The sequence below is a fragment of the Macaca nemestrina genome, chromosome 3 (assembly GCF_043159975.1).
Source record: "Macaca nemestrina isolate mMacNem1 chromosome 3, mMacNem.hap1, whole genome shotgun sequence".
NCBI classification, from domain to species: Eukaryota; Metazoa; Chordata; class Mammalia; order Primates; family Cercopithecidae; genus Macaca; species Macaca nemestrina.
Window position 1 is genome coordinate 21,419,576 of NC_092127.1, and position 20,954 is coordinate 21,440,529.

The 20,954-nt window shown below is 39.0% G+C and overlaps 1 protein-coding gene across 1 annotated transcript in view; it reads left to right on the forward strand.

The window, feature by feature from the left end:
- LOC105466702 (DExD/H-box 60 like) overlaps positions 1 to 20,954 on the forward strand; it is a 213,565-nt gene that overhangs the window by 184,407 nt on the left and 8,204 nt on the right. Inside the window, exon 38 of the transcript XR_011620831.1 lies at positions 1,793 to 14,262. The gene's annotated coding sequence lies outside the window, so the exon portion shown is untranslated. The remainder of the gene's footprint in view (positions 1 to 1,792; positions 14,263 to 20,954) is intronic.

Genomic DNA, 20,954 nt, shown 5'->3' on the forward strand with positions numbered 1-20,954 from the left:
AAAGGGAACAACAGACACCAGGGCCTACTTGAGGGGAGAGGGTGGGAGGTGGGTGAGAACTGAAAAACTACCTATTGGGTACTATGCTTATTACCTGGGTGATCAAATAATCCATACCCCCACAACACGCAGTTTACCTACAAAACAAGCCTGCACGTGCACCCCTGAACTTAAAAGTTAAAAAAAAATAGTAAAAAAAACAAGCAAAGAAAATGTAAAAATTTGGTTGGGAGCAGCAATGCAAAAGTCTAGGATAGTACTCTACTTGAAAATGTCATGGAGAACTTCAATAAAGAGGCATTAAAGAATGTAATCTTACAGTCTTTAAATTTCAAAGTTATGACCTTCAGACCATATATGATGTAAGACTGAGAAATGGTGTTATCCGAATACTTCCCTACAAGGGTGAAATAGCTAAAAATGAAGCTGAATGGAAAGTCTCAGGAAGTATATGATACTTAATGGAGGAGAGGTTTATTTATGTCATTTTGTCTGGGGAATTTTTCTTCAAAATATGTTTGGATTTTATGGGCTAAATAAAATGTTTTAAATGAAAAAAAAATCTCTGAATAAATAGAGACAACTCTTTTTGGACAACTCACCAAAAAGATATGTGGATAATAAGCATATGAAAACATGCTCAACATCATATGTAATCAGGAAAATGGAAGTTGATAGAACAATGAGACACCACTACACGCCTATTAGAATGGCCAAAATCTAAAACACTATCAAATGCCAGCAAGGATGTGGAACAACTGAAATGCTTATTACTTGCTTGTGGAAATACAGAATGGTACAGACATTTTGGAAAACAGGCAGTTTTTTGCAAAACTAAATATAGTATTATATAATCCGGAAATTGTACTCCTTGTTATTTACTCAAATGAGTTGAAAACTTATGCCTACACAAAAATATGCACATGGATATTTATAGTGGCTTTATTCATAATTTTCAAAACTTGGAAAATAACCAAGATGTTCTTCAGTAGGTCAATGGATATATAAACCATGATACATCCAGACAATAGAATGTTATTCAACTCTAAAATGAAATGAGCCATCAAGTCTTGAAGATACATGAAAGGCCTTTAAATGTACATTATTACTAAGTGAAAAAGGTCAATTTCAAAAGACTACATATTGTATGATTCCACTTGTATGAGATTTGGGAAAAGTCAAAACTATGAAGACAGTCAAAGGATTTTTGGTCACCAGAGGTTGAGGGGAGGGAGGGATGAATGGGTGGAGGATTTTTTTTAGCGGTGGTAAAACTACTATGTGTGATGCTATAATGGTGGATTCATGTCATTACAGATTTGCCAAAACTCACAGAATGTACACCATCACAGGTGAACACAAATGTAGACTATGAAACTTTGGTGATTATTATTGTCACTATAGGTTCATCAGTTGTAACAAGTGTACCACTTTCATATAAGGATTTTGATAGTCTCAGAGGCTATGCATATTTTAGGATGGGGTATACAAGAAATCTCTATTCCTTCCTCCAATTTTTCCATGAACCTAAAACTGCTCGAAAAATAAAGTATATTTAAAAAATCACAGTGATACCAGTTTAAGAAAAATAGAGACTCAGAGACTCTAGAAATTTTTACCATCTTTTATCCTTTACCATATGCTTAATGTAAGAGTGGTTTATTTCTGTCACTGGAATAATAAATAATATATTACCAAATTAGCTTTCACTCTTTACTTGTTTTATACCCTTTACCACATTTCCAAGTCTTTGACTGGAAGATAAAGTCTTTTTTTTTTTTTTTTTTTCCAGATGAATGAGCCAATCTTTGATCCCTTCTTTTTGAAAGAATAAGAGAGGAGATGGGATGCAACCTGGTATCTGTTTCAAAAGAGGATCTGTTTCTAAATTCTTTATTCAGACCTCTTCTTGAGTAGGAATTATTGACAGTAATTGTGTCCAATCATAATTACATTTGAGGTAGGTCTAATAGCAGACACTTTGCTGTTCTGTTTTGTGTTTTTGTTTTTTAGCAGGAACTTTAAAGAGCAAGCTGGCACCATGATTTCATAGGGAACTCTGGCAGCATTTCATGCTCTATTTATTATAATAATATAAAATTTATCTTTCTTTCTTTTTTTCTTTTTTTGAGACAGAGTCTCGCTCTGTCCCCCAGGCTGGAGTGCAGTGGCTGGATCTCAGCTCACTGCAAGCTCCGCCTCCCAGGTTCACGCCATTCTCCTGCCTCAGCCTCCCGAGTAGCTGGGACTACAGGCGCCCGTCACCTTGCCCGGCTAGTTGTTGTTGTTGTTGTTTTTTGTATTTTTTAGTAGAGGCGGGGTTTCACCGTGTTAGCCAGGGTGGTCTCGATTTCCTGACCTCATGATCCGCCCGTCTCGGCCTCTCAAAGTGCTGGGATTACAGGCTTGAGCCACCGCGCCCGGCCTTTTTTTTTTTTTATTTTTAGTAGAGACAGGGTTTTGCCGTGTTAGCCAGGATGGTCTCGATCTCCTGACTTCATGATCCGCCCGCCTTGGCCTCCCAAAGTGCTGGGATTACAGGCATGAGCCACCTCGCCCGGCCTAAAATTTCTCTTTCAATGAATTATTTTTCTGGAATTTTTTGGACATGAAAATACCAACAGAGAGAATATTTCTTTAGCAAATGAAGCAGTAACATGTAAAGCTCTCTGCTGTGAGTCAGAGAAGTAGAGTTGGCACAAAGAAGAAAAATACTTCACGGAGAGACAGTATTGACAACAGTTGAGTGTCTAGTTCATTGAACACCTGCTATGCATCAGATGCTGATCTAGAATATGGACATAAATAAGCAAAAGAAAAAAGTCATTGCTTTTAAGGAGTTTGCCTTCTAATGAAGTAGGAAGATAATAAAGAAACATATATGATATAATTTTATGTAGTAATAGAGTCTATGACTAAATAGGGAGTGATGTAGAATGTGGGAGACGAAACAAGCCATGCACTTGTTTGGGAGAAAGAAATTTCCAGGCAGAAGTGACAGTAGGTCAGTGGTCCCGAGAAAAGAATGAACTGTGGTCAAGCTATAGAAAGAAGGCCAGCATAGCTAGGTGGCACAAAAGAGCACAGTGCAAGATGAGCCTGGAGGGGTTTGAAAGGTGATGGAATGTTGGATCTTGTAGGCTGTAAACCTAAATATTAAAGAAAGCCATTGGAACAGTTTAGCTAGGATATGGATATGATCTGACTTGCATTTATAAAAGATGTTTCCAGTGACATGAGCATAGAGAAAAGGAGATGGGAGGAGAAGCATGTTACTATGATAGTCATGGAACTTGGAATCAGTTGGATACAGTTAGAAGGGATCAGTATTTGACCATCAGTATTTAGGTTAACTCTGAGTGAAGTTCCAGATAACTGGAAAATTCAAGGAAGAACTTACTGATGAACCATATAATGGTTAGGAGGCTAAGAGAGGAAACAAGGATGACCTGGAGAATTTTGCCTTGTGATAGGGTGAGTACTATTTAGAGAGACAGAGAAGAGGAGGTATGAGGATATGGAGGATTCGTAAGTTCTGTTTTGGAACAAACTAGTTTGAGTAGCATATGAGACATTCCAGGAATAGCTTGAACTCCGGCAGAGACCAGGGCTTGAGATAAATAGATGGGGGTAGTTAGCACAGAAATAATATATAAAGCCATAGGAGTTGGTGAAATCACCATGAGTGAGTATAAATAGAAAAGAGATGAAATTTTGTTCAGTCCAACATTTTTAAGTCAGAAATCAATTGAGGAGCTGAAAAAAAGATTGAGAAGTAGCCAGTGAAGTAGGAAAAAAACAAGGAGAAGGTGGTGTTCTTTAAGTCAAGTGTAGAATGTGTTTCAAGAAGAGGGAGTAATCAACTATGTCGATGTTGAGTAGGATGAGAAGGGATGTAGCAATGTGGAGGTTGTTGGTTACCGTGAGAGTGCAGTTTCACAAGGGAGTGGTCAGGATAAAAATGTTGATGGAGTAGTTTGAGGAGAGACTGGGAGGTGAAGAAGTAAAGAAGGCAAGTACAGACAAGTTTTTAGTTTTCATGTAAAAGGGAGCAGAGATATGGAGTGATAGTTGGAGTCATTGATGAGATTAAGTGAAGATTCTTTTTTTAAATATGGGAGAATGACATCTTTTTTCTTGTGAAACTGGATTTGAGTTGGTTTTGGTGCCAGGCAAGTATGTCTTCTAATTTGTTTCCTAGGAATGTAAATAATAAATTTGCTTATTAGCCCAATAAATCTCTCAGCCCCTGTCCATAATTGCAATAATTTAATGAGTCATCCATGATTTTATCATTTTACATAATTCATTTGAACAGTAGAGACTTTCCTCTAATTCACTGGACTATTTCTCAAACTCTTAATCATATCTATATAAGATTTGATTATGGAAAGGGATATTTATCATGTAATAAGGATTTAATTTCTGTGCAACAGTGATTTACTTGATTTTTAATGGTTTAAAACCATTAAAAATAAACTTTTAGAAAGAATTTGAATGTGTTCTTCATTTATATGTATTCTTCATACTAATAGGCAATTAGCAATTATAGCAAATGTCAAAAAAGATATGAGTTTAAAATTAATCTCTATCAGCCTCATATACTGGATGCAAGAAAATTTCACAGGTAACTTTAAAGCAATGTGATGTTATAATGCAATGTTTTAATTTAACCAGCAGCCAGAGAATATATAGTAGTTTTCTTAGGTAAGTTTTAAGTTTTTGAAAGAGAAATATATACATTTCATGTATTAATATAATTTTTAAGAACTTCCATTTAGTGTATCAATTACTTTATTATATCTAGTGAATTGTTTTTAAAAATCCTCTGAAAGTATAATCCACAACTTCAAATGTTACTAAAATATACAACGTATTGGTTTTTAGCCATCAGTATTTAGCTTAAGTATGGGTGAAATTTCCTATAGCTGCCTTATCATTTTCCGTGAAACATATGCACAATCTTGAGAAAAGTTCTCCATGAGTATATTTAATCCTTTTGTGATTGAAAGCACCAATGTAGCATGCTTGTGATTATAGTAGAAATGTAGTTCTCCAAGAGCATAGGTGGATATAAAGCCTGCAGGTAATCTTACGTATTGTCTATTTTGGAAAGATTATACTATTCCTATCGCCTTTCCTCTCCAAATAAAAACAAAATCAAGGCACCTTCTAAATAGCGTCATAACTTCAGAAAAAAATATTGTTATGATTTTAGCTTTTTTTTTTTTTAAGTTCTTGAAATGTTGTACTATTTGTTAACATTTTGAGATACGCCTTAAAGACCTTTTCAACACTTGGTCAGTTTGAGGCCTCCAGAAAAGTGATGAATTTCAGATGAATATTTCTTTACTGGGAGAATGGAGGTTGGTCTTGTCTATTCATTAAAGACTGCCTGGTCCGTGGTCACTTTGAGGCAACTGTGGCCTCAGACTCTCATCTGTCCTCTTACTCCACTCAGCTATATTTGGTAACTGAGCTCATGTTTCAGCAGACTGCCATGATCAGGAATTCCAGCAGCGGGCTGGGAAGCACCCCCAGGACTGAGGGCTGGGTTCTTAGAAATAAAGCCACTTAACATAGAAGGAACTATATTTATGGATCTTGTAAATATAGGATTTAAACACGTTCCTCTGTACTCTGGACTTGTAGCTGAAAATGACCACTTGCCATTTCAGCATATTTTTAGTCAATTAAAGGTACAGTATGTGATTCCAAGTAGAAAAAGTGAAACTCCAATGAAAGCTCTTCTTCCTATGATCTTCTATGTGCATTTAAATTTTACTCAACTGGTAGATTATCTTAACATAGTAATCCAGTAACTATTACAAAATAGCTACCTGTTTTACTCACATTATTAGGTAAAAGTGGTCATTAATGATGGTGAATATTATAGACATAGTTCATGACAAGAAAATCAAATTGAGCCAGGCGCAGTGGCTAACGCCTGTAATCCCAGCACTTTGGGAGGTCGAGGCGGGCGGATCACGAGGTCAGGAGATTGAGACCATCCTGGCTAACATGGTGAAACCCCGTCTCTACTAAAAACACAAAAAATTAGCTGGGCATGGCGGTGCGCGCCTGTAGTCCCAGCTTCTTGGGAGGCTGAGGCAGGAGAATGGCATGAACCCGGGAGGCGGAGCTTGCAGTGAGCCGAGATTGCGCCACTGCACTCCAGCCTGGGCGACTGAGTGAGACTCTGTCTCAAAAAAAAAAAATCAAATTGATTGCCAAGAATCATATAGAAGCTGGGTTTAAGCCAAGTTTGCCCAACCCATGGCCCAGGGTGGCTTTGAATGTGGCCCAACACAAATTTGTAAACTTTCTTAAAACATTATGAGATTTTTTTGATTTTTGTTAACTCATCAACTATCATTAATGTTAGTATATTTTATGTGAGGCCCAAAACAATTCTTCTTCTTCTTCTAATGTGGCCGAGGGAGGTTAAAAGATTAGACACCCCTGGTTGAAGTCATACATTGATTTCTCAGATCAGTTCCTAACACATCAAGCATCCAAGAAATGTTTGTTGGAAGAATAAATAAATGGATGAATGGATGAGCCCAACTTACATATTTTTATTCTGTATACCTTTAAATTGGGGTGCTCCAAGATTGTATCTAGGATTAAAATAAAAAGCCCAAGCAATTATCTCTCTGTATTGATTTAATTCAGTTGATAATGACTCAACCTTCCATTTTTTCATCTATTAACAGCATTTTAAATGAGATTATGAATACTTATATAAATATAAGATCAGTGTCAAAGATTTCTTTATATTGTTAATGGGTACTAGATCATAAGACATCAGAAGATGTCAGAATTAAATATAGCCTGTAGGGGAAGACACTTGTTTATAACAAGGATAAGTCTTTTTGTTAGTTGTCAAAATGCCCCACAAGACCTGTATTATCTATTCTGTAGCATCTGTGTTTAATGTAGTCTAATATTTTAATCCTCCAAATAGCAAATATAGGTAAATAGAACAAAAATCATGGCTGTCCCAATGTCTGGTAGCAGAACCATATCTAAAAGGTGAAACTATAATGAAAAATTCTTTGTTATGTTAACTTGGAATTGAAGTCCTGAGTCTTTTATTTATATGATACTTCATCATCGCACTTGATCCAGCTTCTTGTTTAAACAAGTTTCTAAGTGAGCTTGGCTGATTTAACATATGATTTTTCTTTTGAAAACTTCACAAATATCATAATACAAACCTAACAGGACAAAGATTGGAGTAAGAGATAGTAAAATATGCTAGAAATCAACAAGATTGTTGGAAATGGTGAACAAATGAAGCAGTGGTGTAACTAAATTAAAGAGCAGAACGAATCAAAACGGAAACCCCTTCAGAAAGAGATGCTAATGACATACAAACGATTTGTCTTAAAGCCCAGGGAGACTCAGGAATTGGAGGCACCAGGGCACTTCCTTACAGATACTTTTAATTGGCAAACTATGGATATACGTAGTGAGGTAGGGGCTTCAAACCAGGCTGAAAGAATCCTTAAGGTGCACTACTTTCCCATCCCCACTTTTCTTCAGAAAAACTAATCTGGAAGCCTTCAGACCTAAGAATGCACATCCTAGAAGACAGCAGATGAATCACTGGAAGAAGTCTAGGGAATTGGATTGAGGAAGGGAAAATAAGAGCTTCAAATATGCCTGTAATTTTATTTCTTCACACAAGATATGGTACAATATGTAAAAATATTAACATTTTAAAATGGTGGTGGTATGAGCATTAGGGAATGGAATATCAGGATTAATCAGACAAATGGCGAATAATATCATATATACAATATATTATTATTTTTTCAATAAAATAGATGCTTTTTCTCTTATATAAATCCACCATCATGTTAATGTTTTCATATGTTTTTATTTAATTTTAAAAAGTTGTTTTTAATTTTTATGGGTATGCAGTGGGTATATATACTTATGGGCTACATGAAATAGTTTGGTACAGGCATGCAATGTGTACTAATCACATCATGGAAAATTGGGTATCACCCCCTCAAGCATTTATCTTTTGTGTTACAGACAATCCAATTATACTCTTTTAGTTATTTTACAATGTACAGTTAAATTATTATTGACTATAGTCACCCTGTTGTGCTAGCAAATACTAGGTCTTATTCATTCTTTCTAATCTTTTTGTACCCATTAACCCTCCCCACCTCCCTCCAATGTTTTATTATTGAAAGAATAGTACATATCTCAGAGTCTTACCAGGTGGTTTTTTTTTCTCCAGACTGAGCTGAACCTAGGCAATAACTTTGGTAAATCTTAGGCAAACTTTACAACCCCATCTCAATGCAGTGCTGAAGAAATGTTCTCTCATTTAATATTTCCTTTAATAAAAACTTACTCATTTCTTTTTGCTCTTGTCAACATTTTAAAATGAGTAAAAAATGTTTCCCTTCCTTTTAAGGTGTATCAAAAAATACAAGTTTTCCTTTCTATCTCTCAGGAAGTCTAGCCAAGTCTTATTATAGGTAGAGTTCCTCTATCCCAGAAAGAAATTCACACTTTGTATTTCTGAATTATAAGAATAAAAAAATTGCAAGTATAGGTGTAAAAACCCTCAAAATGATACAGATTTGTACGTATGATGGAAACAATTCTAGAAGCATCAGACGGGGCTGGTGCTTCTAGGGGAAGATTCTGGTCTCAGCCCAAGAAATAGTTGAGTTCTCAGAGCCTGGAAAAGCAGGTGGGTGGTGGGTTCTGTGATTGGCCAGGACACTCATGCAGGACAGAACAGTGTCCAGGCATAGTAGGCCTGGGCATGAACTCCTGGGCACTGAGATTAAGCATCATGGCCTTGGAAGCTGCAGTGAAAGTAGTGGATGCCTATTCTTTGTAATGGGCCATGGGGATTAGAACAATGAGTCTCATGGTGAACTGCAGTGGGCTACGGACCAGAGGAGGCCTCCCCAACATTTGTCTGGGTTCCTGGGTCCATAAATCCCGGTATAAGGCCAGTGAAGGAAGAAATTCATAAGAAGAAAAAAAAAAAGGAAAAAAAAGCTTATTCTCCTGAAAGGTCTGAAAACTGGATTTGATTTCATCAAAAAACATAATGCAACATGACATTTCCTTCATTCTGTACAGAGTGGAGAAAAACATACCTGTTATGAAATATTGCAATACAAGAATATGAAATATGGAAGTTCTCTTCCTTAAAATATTTACACCAGACTAAGCCTCTTAAGTTATTATAACAAGGTTGGACTGATTCATTAAGGATGATGTTAGTGCCTGGAAAGTAATACGGTATTATAAATTAGTGTTTTAGATGCTGTCAGGCTAGGCTGGTGGTGTGTGCCTAGAGACCCCGCTACTTGGGAGGCTAAAGTAGGAGGATCCTTTGAATGCAGGAGTTTCAGTGCAGCCTGGGCAACATAGGGAGACCCCCATCTAAAAGCCATTTTTTAAAAATGTTATCTTGAGGAGGGGCCAAGATGGTCAAATAGGAACAGCTTGGGTCTGCAGCTCCCAGGTGGAACAACGCAGAAGGTGGATCACTTCGGCATTTCCAACTGAGGTACCCAGTTCATCTCATTGGGAATGGTTAGGCAATGGATCCAACCCACAGAGGGCGAGCAGAAGCAGGGTGGGGCGTCTGTTCATCCGGGAAGTGCAAGAAACCAGGGGACGGCCCTCCCCCAGCCAAGAGAGGCCCTGGGGGACTGTGCTCCCCTGCTGGGTTACTACAATTACCCCACGGTTTTTTCAATCTGCAGATCAGGAGATTCCCACGTGTGCCTACACCACCAGGGCCCTGGGTTTCAAGCACAAAACGGGGCGGCTGTTTGTGCAGACACCAAGCTAGCTGCAGGGGTTTTTTTTTGTTTTGTTTTTTTTGTTTTGTTTTTTTTTCCCATAACCCAGTGGCGCCTGGAACCCCAGCAAGACAGAGCCGTTCACTCCTCTGGAAAGGAGCCTGAAGCCAGGGAGCCAAGCAGTCTCACTCAGCGGATCTCACCTCCACGGAGTCCAGCAAGCTAAAATCCACTAGCTTAAAATTCTCGCTGCCAGCACAGCAGTCTGAAGTCCACCCGGGATGCTCGAACCTAATAGGGGGAGGGGCGTCTGCTATTACTGTGGCTTGAGTAGGAAGTTTTCCCCTGGCAGTCCTAAGGAGGCTGGGAGGTCTGGGCTGGGCACGGCAAAGAGATGGTGGCCAGACTGCTTCTCTAGACTCCTCTTTACTGGGCAGGGCATCTCTGAAGGAAAGGTAACAGATCCAGTCAGGGGCTTACAGACAAAACCCTCATCTCCCTGAAACAGAGCACCTGGGGGAAGGGGCGGCTGTGGGCACAGCCTCAGGGATTTAGTCTTTCTTGCCTGCTGAGTCTGAAGAGAGCAGCTGATTCTGACAAGAGGGATTCTCCCAGTACAGCACACCAGCTCTGCTAAGTGACAGACTGCATCCTCAAGTGGGTCCCTCACCCCCGTGACTCCTGACTGGGAGAAATCCCCCAACAGGGGTTGACAGACACCTCAAACAGGAGAGCTCCTGCTGTCATCAGGCCAGTGCCCCTCTGGGATGAAGCTTCCACAGGAAGGAGTAGGCAGCAATCTTTGTTGTTCTTCAGCCTCCACTGGTGATACCCAGGCGAACGGGGTCTGGAGTGGACCTCCAGCAAACTGCAGCAGCTCTGCAGAAGAGGGGCCTGACTGTTAGAAGAAAAACTAACAAACAGTAACAACATCAACATCAACATAAAGAACCCCCCCACAAAACCCCATCCAAAGGTCATCACTCTCAAAGATCAAAGGTAGCTAAATCCACAGAGATGAGGAAAAACTAGAGCAAAAATGCTGATAATTCCAAAAACCAGAATGCCTCTTCTCCTCCAAATGATCACAATTCCTCTCCAACAAGGGCACAAAATGACAGTGAGACTGAAGAATTGACAGAAGTAGGCTTCAGAAGGTGGGTAGTAACAAACTCCTCTGAACTAAAGGAGCATGTTCTAACGCAAGGCAAGGAAGCTAAGAACCTTGATAAAAGGTTGCAGAGACTGCTAACTAGAATAAGCAGTTTAGAGAAGAACATAAATGACCTAATGGAACTGAAAAACACAGCCCAAGAACTTCATAAAACATACACAAGTATCAAGTCAGCTTCATCCCTGGGATGCAAGGCTGGTTCAACACATGCAAATCAATAAACGTAATCCCAAGAATGCCCTCCCTCACCAATTCTATTCAACATAATATAGGACGTTCTGGCCAGGATAATCAGGCAAGAGAAAGAAATAGAGGGTATTCACATAAGAAGAGAGAAGTCAAATTGTCTCTGTTTGCAGAAGACATGATTGTATATTTAGAAAACCCCATCATCTCAGTCCAAAAACTCCTTAAGCTGATAAGCAACTTCAGTGAAGTCTCAGGATACAAAATCAATGTGCAAAAATCACAAGCATTTGTATACACCAACAACAACAACAGACGAGCAGAGTGCCAAATCATGAGTAAACTTTGATTCACAATTGCTACAAAGAATAAAATACCTAGGAATACAATTTACAAGGGACATGAGGGACCTCTTCAAGGAGAACTACAAACCACTGCTCAAGGAAATAAGAAAGAACACAAACAAATGGAAAAAAATTCCATGATCATGGATAGGAAGAATCAGTGTCATGAAAATGGCCATACTGTCCAAAGTAATTTATAGATTCAATGGTATTCCCATCAAGCTACCACTGAGTTTTTTTTGCAGAATTGGAAAAAAAACGCTTTAAATTTCACGTGGAACCAAAAAATAGCCAAGACAATCCTAAGCAAAAAGAACAAAACTGGAGGCATCACGCATCCTGACCTTATACTACAAGGCTACAGTAACCAAAACAGCATGGTATTGGTACCAAACAGATATATAGAGAATTCTATATAGCATTTCTGGCAAACGCTCAGAAATAACACCACACATCTACAACAATCTGACCTTTGACAAATCTGACAAAAACAAGCAATGGGGAAAGGATTCCGTTTTTAATAAATGGTGTTGGGAAAACTGGCTAGCCATATGCAGAAAACAGAAACTGGACCCTTTCCTTACACCTTATGCAAAAATTAACTCAAGATGGATTAAAGACTTAAATGTAAAACGCAAAACCATAAAAACCCTAGAAGAAAACCTAGGCAAATACTATTCAGGACATAGGCATGGGAAAGACTTCATGACTAAAACACCAAAAGCAATGGCAACATTGCCAAATGGGATCTAATCAAACTAATGAGCTTCTGCACAGCAGAAGAAACTATCATTAGAGTGAACAGGTAACCTACAGAATGGGAGAAAAGTTTTACAATCTACCCATCTGACAAAGGTCTAATATCCAGAATGTAGAAGGAATTTACATTCAGATTTACAAGAAATATCCAGAATGTAGAAGGAATTTACATTCAAATTTACAAGAAAAAAAACAACCGCATCAAAAAGTGGGCAAAGGATATGAACAGACACTTCTCAAAAGAAGACATTTATGGAACCAACAAACATACGAAAAAATGCTCATCGTCACTGGTCATTAGAGAAATGGAAATCAAAACCACAATTCAATACCATCTCACATCAGTTAGAATGCCAATTATTAAAAGGTCAGGAAACAACAGATGCTAGTGAGGCTGTGGAGAAATAGGAACACTTTTACACTATTGGTAGGAGTAGTCATAGGGACCATTTAAAGTGATATAGCACAGTAAAAACTCATTACTGAATGCTAATGGAAAGAAGAAGAAATTATTTGCATTTACACTATGAAGGCATTATTTAAAAATGTAAGCATCTTTTTTATGGCTGAAGGCTTTAATGTTTTAAATTGAGTTGAAATAAAGGATAACATGTTGACTAGATGAAACACTTTGATTTTCTACATTATTTTATTTATTTTTCTCCACTAAAGGGAAAAGGGAAATCTACCAAAATAATTGAATATTTAAAAATGGCTTTAAGACTTATTTGACATAATTAAAAATGCACAGTGTTTTGTTTCTCTTAAAGTTTACATTATACATGCCTCATAGAGTTATTTGTCAAAGGGGATATTCAATTTGCAAGCTAAGAGGTCACCGCTGGACAGCTATGGACTACTGTGGGACAATTTGAGAAGCTTCTTATCCAAGAAGTCTAATGTGGAAAGATGTGGCTGTCACTCCCTGGGAAAATAGATAGCAAAGAATATGACAAAGGAGGAAATCAGCTGTTGAACCAAAGAAGGATTTAAATATTTAAGAAATGCCAACCACTGAAGACAGTTGCTCTGCTACTTAAAATCCTGAGGTCTGTTGTGTATCTGTTGGCCAAGCAGTTTGCTCATAACTATTTGGGGAAAGAATTTCTACAGAACTGGCATGTCCTTAGACCCCAATGTTTCCTCTCATTGACTGGTCAACAGGTGTTGAAAAAGCCTATGGTAGATATATCACAGATGAAGTATACTCATTTTAATTTTACACCTGCATCTGTGGTTTTGTTTGAGTATATTCTTAAACAAGGAAATGTTCTTTGTTTCTGTAAATAGGTTGTTATTGACATAATCACTTTTTCATAGATACACATATGAATTTATTAATACCATAGGTTTATTTCTGATTTATAAATTTAATATTGAAGTTATGGCTACACAATTCAAACTTAAACAAAATTAATAGAGAATGAACTCTCTTTGTAAAAAAAAAATTGTTGGCATCCTAATTTTAAGAAAGCATGCAATTATCTGGGCTTTGTAAAAACCTATTGTAGCTGGAGAAATAGCAATATTGAATTTTCTTACAAAGCCACATGTCAGGTAAAGTTCTTGAAACAACAATCACATTGGAGTCAGAGAAAAATCAAAGTTAAGACAATATGGTAACAGTGGGTAACAGCCCAATTTGCCATGGTCTGAAACCTTGAAAGAATTAACTTAATGTTTATTAATAATGTTCATTAATAAAGAATGAACTCATAAACTTAATGCTGTGGGCCCCTTTAAGGCTTTCATACATAATGCTCAAAAAAAAGTTACTGATTCTATCCAACCAGAAATTTGTTTTTAAAAAAAATCTGCTATAATAAATTCACTAACATGTTCTGTTCAGTGTGTATTTCACCAGCCTCTTGACTGCAGTTTGGCTTCACTTCTGAAGGAACATAATACACCTCTACCAGGCCACCCATGGATACCTCAGCAGCCTTCTGTTGCACACAGTCTTTGCAGGCAAGATCTTAACTGCTTCAACCCTTCTCCAGAAGCACAGGTACGATATTACATCGATGATATCCTCCTCTGCAGAAAGTTCATTTGGGACACTCATTCAAGACATGCAAATACTCATAAAGGAGCTTTGAAAAGGGGATGGATCATTGGTTCATGCATAAGTGTAAGACCCTGCCACCTTGGTTAAATTCCTGAAAATTATTTGGTGAACTGAGGACTACTCCATCTCTGATGCTGTCAAGATGAGCAGAGGAACATAACTGTCCCTCTCTGACATCTTTTAGTCCTTTTGAGTTCTGGAGGCAACATATTCCACATTTACAAATTTTACTTAATCTCGCTGATGCTGTTACTTGCAAATCAGCCCACCTTAAAGAAGGGTCCCTCCAACAAATGCTATAAAATCTGTCCAAACTGAAATGGGCAGGCATCTCTGTTGGTGCCTTAAGAGACTTCTTCACTGTAGAGGCGGCTTTAACAACCTCTTCTCATGCCTCATTAATTCTCTGAATCACCTGCAATGGCTATAACTTGTCCGTGGACTTCTGATACAAAATATTGCCCTTCTTCAGCCCTGTACTATACACCATTGTGTTGGCATTTTACTGGCCACATCCTGGACTCTCTTGAAAACGGAGGCTCTCCCAGTGCCCAAGCCTGTGACCTTTTCTATCCAATTGCCCATTATGCTTTGGTCATGGAAGCAACACTCCATGGCCTGGCTCCGATACCAAGGCCTCCTGGATGCAGGATGGAGCCCAACTTGGCCTCTCTGGCATAGCTCACTTGTAGAAAGCGGTGGCTTCCCCTGTCTTGAGTCTCTTGCCAGATGTCATGTTGCTGGAGAAGGCCTCCACACTACCTGGCGAGCCGCTTGGATCAACTCAGTGAACAGAAATGGGAGTTCATAGATTTAATGAATGGAATCACCACCACCATATGTGTTAGAGCTCAATGGAATGTGGCAACTTTCCATCCTTTAACCAGGGTGTCCCTGAAAAAGGATGGAACCCAGGCATCAGCACAGTTGGCTAAACTTTGAAAGTCATCTCAGCATTAGATGCTCTCATTGAGAATTGATCCCATCTGTCCACTGTTACGTATTATTGGGCCATTCTAGGGCCATGTCCTATGAGTTCCTTCCTTCGGGGTAAAAAACTCTGGAAATCTCCTTTCTTACTGATACCCAAAATATAAATTAAGGTAATAAATACCTCTAGACATACTAAGGCCATAATACAAGCCCTAACAAGGACATTTCTTATCCCCTTTGGAGTTCTAGACATTAATGAATGTGAGAAAGGTGCATTTCACTTTTCAGAATGTATAACACTGGGCTCTTGAAAAAAGCATTCAGTGGAACTTCCATCTTGCCTGTATATTGGTACCAGTCAGTTTAAGAGGCCTAACAGGCAATTCAAAGAGCTCTTATTAAAGTTACAGTGTGGCAAATAGATGTCCTGGTGGGTGTCACCACTGCTACATGCCTGCGTTGATTAATGTAAATTCACAACCTCTGGGGACTCACACTCCCTATACCAGTGCCACAGGAGTCCCTCAGTTGTTTTTATTGGTTGTAATGGGGGCTCCTCTAAATTTCATGTTCTTGATTTCCATCTCACTATTCTATCCTCTCCCTCCTGTCGAGTACCTGCTTTGCTTCCTAGGAAAGCCCTCCTACACTCAGAAAATCTCAGACATCATCAAATTTTAAGTGAATAGAAAAGTATCGTATTATAAGGCACCAAAATTTCATATGAAAGTTGAGGCTCCTTTGAGGCTCTTGGGGTCCCAAAGACCTAACCAGTAGTTCTGGGCTCTCACCAGATATACTGTGAACCCAGCTCCAAAGGCTTCCCACCTAGATCTTTCTCTGTCAGCCCTACCAATTGCACTTAACTTTTGGATTTCACTGTTTTGTCATTTAGCAAAATTATTCAATCAAACAATCACATCCTCCTGTGGGAAACAGGGAACTTCCTCCTATCCTTTGGTAATTGCAGAGCCTGGTTCCCATAGTCCCTGCTTTTTTACTTTGCTCCTGAGTTCCATCCCGGTGTGGCTCTGTGTGGTGCATAGTTTCCTCCTTCCTGGGCTGGGAGGACATGTGACTAATAAACTGCTGTCAATCTCCCATGTCAAGTGCCGTGAGTCTGGCCATCCCTTAACCCTAGGGTAGGAATCATTCCCTCACCAATGGAGAGAAGAGGAGGTGAATAAGCTATATGGAGTGTTCTAAGAAGAGAGGAAATATTGATAGGAAAGTTTAATCTAGAAGCAATGGGCATATATTCAAGTGTTTTTTAATGGGGTCTGGATGTGCTCAGTTTTACATGCTAAAAATATGCAGCAGAGTAGAAGATGAATTGCAGGGATAGACTGGAGTTAGAAGGTGAAAAGCTTGTTTCAATAATCCAGATGCGAAATGATGAAGCTTGCTCTAGCCTTTGGAAAAATGAAAGAGACAAGAGATTCAAAATTCCGTAAGTGGTAGGAGTTGGAATTTACTGGGATTTGAGGGAGGTGAGGATGCAACAATAGCTCCCAGGTTTCTAACTTGAGCAGTAGTTATGTGATGATTCCACCAATCCTTACAGAGAAGGTGGGAAAAGAAATTGACTTGAAGGAGAAGATTGTAACTGAAATCAAGGGAGAAGAGGCACTTTGGAAGAGAGGGACTGGTACAAACTCTTTCTAATGCTGAAGAGAGGCGAGTAAATCAAACATGGACTAAACAAGCATTGTTTGGATTTGTCAGTCAGTGGATCCTCATTGGATATCTTTGACAGAGCAGTTCCAGATCAGATTTAGGCCAATGGGCCTGACAAATTTGAAGGGAGGTGAAGAAGTTTAGCCAATGAGTGAAGACCACTACAGGGCACCATGCTGAAAAGAGAAGGGTTGAAATCAAGCATGACATCATTTTTGTTGTTGTTTGAAAATGAAAGTTTGAACCTATTGAATCTATTCAATTGAATAGGTTCTCATTGAACCTATTAGTGGAATGAACACTATGTTTTAGTTGACAAAGAGATTAGTTGACAAAAATACACAACAAACTGAAGAATGATGGGCTAGAATGCTTGAGGAGAGATCCAAACCCAGATCTAGAAGGCTAGTTATGTTGTGGGTAAGTGGCATGCTGTGTGTTCTGCTTAAACTCTGCGTGAGACTGGAATATGGAGTTATCAGAAAGTTGAAGAGAATTCTCCTTGGAAAAAAAAAAAAGAGATGTCCTGTAATTTAAAAGACACGAGAATGGTAAAGTGCTGAATTTTAACAGTCATTGTGAAACGTGCAGAAGGCTGAGGGGACCAGAAAAAAAGTATCAGCTGTGTTGTTAAACAATACATTTGATGAGATCCAAACTGGGTCATTCCCCTTAGTGGCCGGGTATCAAAAAGAAAAGAAAACTTGAATTAATCAGGAGTAGCAAATTATAGGCAAGTGTAGAGGAAAGTCAGTAGATTCAAGCAGTTGAACATGTTAATTAAGAGGAGAGTTGAAGTGTTGACTCATGGAGTTCACCCTGATAGGACAAACATTTGGGGGTACTGAGAGGTTAAAGTACAGGGCATAAAGGGAGGGGTCTAAAAGGAAAATTAAATTATGTGACTCTCAAGCCTCAGAACAAAGTCCAGGGTGTGGTCATGGGAGTAGGCTATTGAAGTGAAAAAGAAAAAACAGCCTAAAGTTTCTGTGTGTTTACATATCTTGGGGTGGAAAATTGAAGAGGATGAGTCAAGGTTTCCTTGAACTCTCATCTGATAAATCCAAAGTCACTGAAAGTCAAAACAACCATGGAACATCATATATTCTAAAAAACTTTATAATTTAAGCAAAATAAAATCATTTGTCCTCTAGTTGAAACACTTTTAGTTGTAGAATTTGAAGTATTCGATGAAATTATGTAATAGAGAATATAGTAGATAGACCATTGGGTTAGACGAAGTTTTGAATCTTAGTATAATTTACTAGCTGCTTTATCCCTCCAAGCTTTATTTTTCTTATCTACAGAATGACAGAAATCATAGTACACACCTCATGAACTTGCTGTGATCATTGATATGGTATTAGCATATTGCTTAGCACATAGTAGCCTTCTGAATTAATTCTACCTCTTATTATAATACAATCCATTATTTCTGCTGTTTGCAAATATGTTATTCATTTCCTACAATATAGTTCACAATACTGTATTAGTTCTCTATGGCTGCTGTAACAAATTACCACAAATTTAGTGGCTTAATACCACACAAGTTTGTTCTCTTACAGTTCTGAGCTCAGAGGTTCAAAATCAGTCTCTCTGGGCTGAAGTCAAGGTGTTATCAGGGCTGATTTCTGGAGGCTGTAGAAAAAAACAATGTTTCCTTGCCTTTGGTAGTTTCTAGAGACCACCTGACTCCTTGGCCTGTCGTCCCTTCCACTGTCTTCAAAGCCATCTATGTAGTGTCCCCACCTTCTGTCACTGACTGTTTCTATCATCACATTGCCCTCTCGAACTCGTCTCCCTCTTATAAGGGCCCTTCTGATGACCTTGGGAAAACTTGGATAATCCCGGGTAAGGGGTAATCTCCTCTTCTAAAGATTCTTATTTAATCTATTTTGCAAAATTACTTTTGCTATGAAAGTTACCGTATTCACAGGTTCCAGGAATTAGGATTTTGGCCTCTGTTGAAGGGAGGTGTGCAGGTTATTATTCAGCCTACCCCAGGCAGGTATTTCAGAGATCACAGTGAAGGAGACAGGAATATCGGCTGATTTAAGATGAATCATGTGTTAAATTCTAGAGTCTTTTATTTTCTTTCTTGATCTCATCACTAACAAACACATGAAATTCTAAACAAATGAATAAACAAGTAATTGCCTGATGGATGTGAGAATTGTCCTCCTTCCCCATATCCCCCTCTTTTAACAACTTGACTCTCTAATTTTTCACAAGACAAAGTATCCTTCACTACTGACTGTGTTCTGTGTTCCCTGTGAAGCAGTGCCTGGACCTTGGCTCTTTCCTTTCCTTGTAGACAAAGCAGCCTGTAGCTTCTTATCACCGTGATTACCCAAATTCACTGCTGTCTTTCCTCCACACCCTCTTCTGTTTCCAATATATTTGCACATTTATAGCATTAATGAAATCAAGCATTCTAGGACACTGAAAGGAAAGGAGATGAGTATTGAAACCCACGTTGCAAGTATCAACAGGCGAAAATTAAGAGAACATTTCGTCAATTTAAGGCAGAAATAAATATGACCATTCTGCATTTTCAATTTATTTTTTAATGTTGATTCTTGGCCCATGAAAGTACCAATTACAGTTTATGCAGAACAGTAATCATCAGCTTCTCATAACAGAAACTCAAAGTTCATGTATTGTTACATACTTTCTTTTTTCTTTTTGCATACAAGTAGAAGCAGCAAGATCTCCCATTTCATTGCGGGGTTTCAGATTCCACAGTGTCTTTTACATTTTATCTATTCCTAAATTCTAACTCTTCTTGATTTTATCTTGTCGAGATGTTACAAATTTTTCTGCCTCAATTTACTCTATATTTATGCCCAAATTCCAAAGCCCATTTTTATTGCCTTTGTCTCTCTCAAGTTTTTTTTTTTTTTAGTTTCATTTTATTTTTAATTGACGCATAATAATTGCACATATTTCTGGGGTACAATGTGACGTTTCAACACATGTATACATTGTGTGATGATCAAAGGATAATTAGCCAATCTATTACCTCAAAACTTTACTATTTCTTTGTGATGAGAATATTCAAAATTCTGTCTTCTAGCTATTTTGAAACATGCATTATTGTTAACTATACACACCCTACTGCAAAATAGAATACCAGAACTAGTTCTTCCTAGCTATTGTAACTTCATACCCTTTAACTAACGTCTTGCTATGCTCCCCTTCTTAAGATTCTGACTGAAGGGAAGGATGCTAAACTTTCCACGAATGTGCCTCGCCTAATTCGTGCTGAAGGGAAACTGAAACCTAAGTGCTTCTGAGAGGAGAAAGGAAACCGAAACTCCTGCAGGCATAAAAGAGCGGCTGCGGTGGCTCAGAGCGCCCAGTCCTAGGCCAGGTCTGGGGTAACCTGGAGCTTCCACCTGGGCTCTGCGCTAGGTGTCTGTTTCACTCCTTCCCCGCGGGGCGCGCAGCTCACGGGTCTTTGGACACCACCGGTCCCGAGTCCGCGGTGAGAAGCCGGGGATGTCCCTTGGGAAGAGCCTGGGGCGAAGCTGTCTTGTGGGAGTTCTAGGTGTTCTTTAACGGACCAGACAAGGAGGTGGCACAGGTGGCTCCGGGCGCGGGAAGCCCGGGAGTCTCCTGGGCTCGCAGGGCGGTGGCGCACGGGCCCCCTGCTGGCCCTGGGAGGCCGGGCGTGGGGAGGGGCGGAGGAAAGGACAATCTTGATGAACGCTGCAAAGGCCTGAAGTCAGAGAGAGCGAGCAGTGCTTAGGCATTTAAGGAGTCCCCTTCAAAGGTGGGAGCTGGGTAATGGAGGTTGAGGAGAAATTAAGGGACATCATATCCGAGCACAGCCAGTAAAACCTGTACATCGACAGCAGCAAGTGGCGTCCACCTTCAATCCCTGCTCCAGACTTGTAGAATCAGAATCTGTATTTATTAATAAGATCCTCCAGGTAAATTCTGTGCACCCTTACATTTCAGTGGCTTAAGACAATAGAAATTTATTTCTTACTCCAGTAACAGAATAATTTATTCCTGGT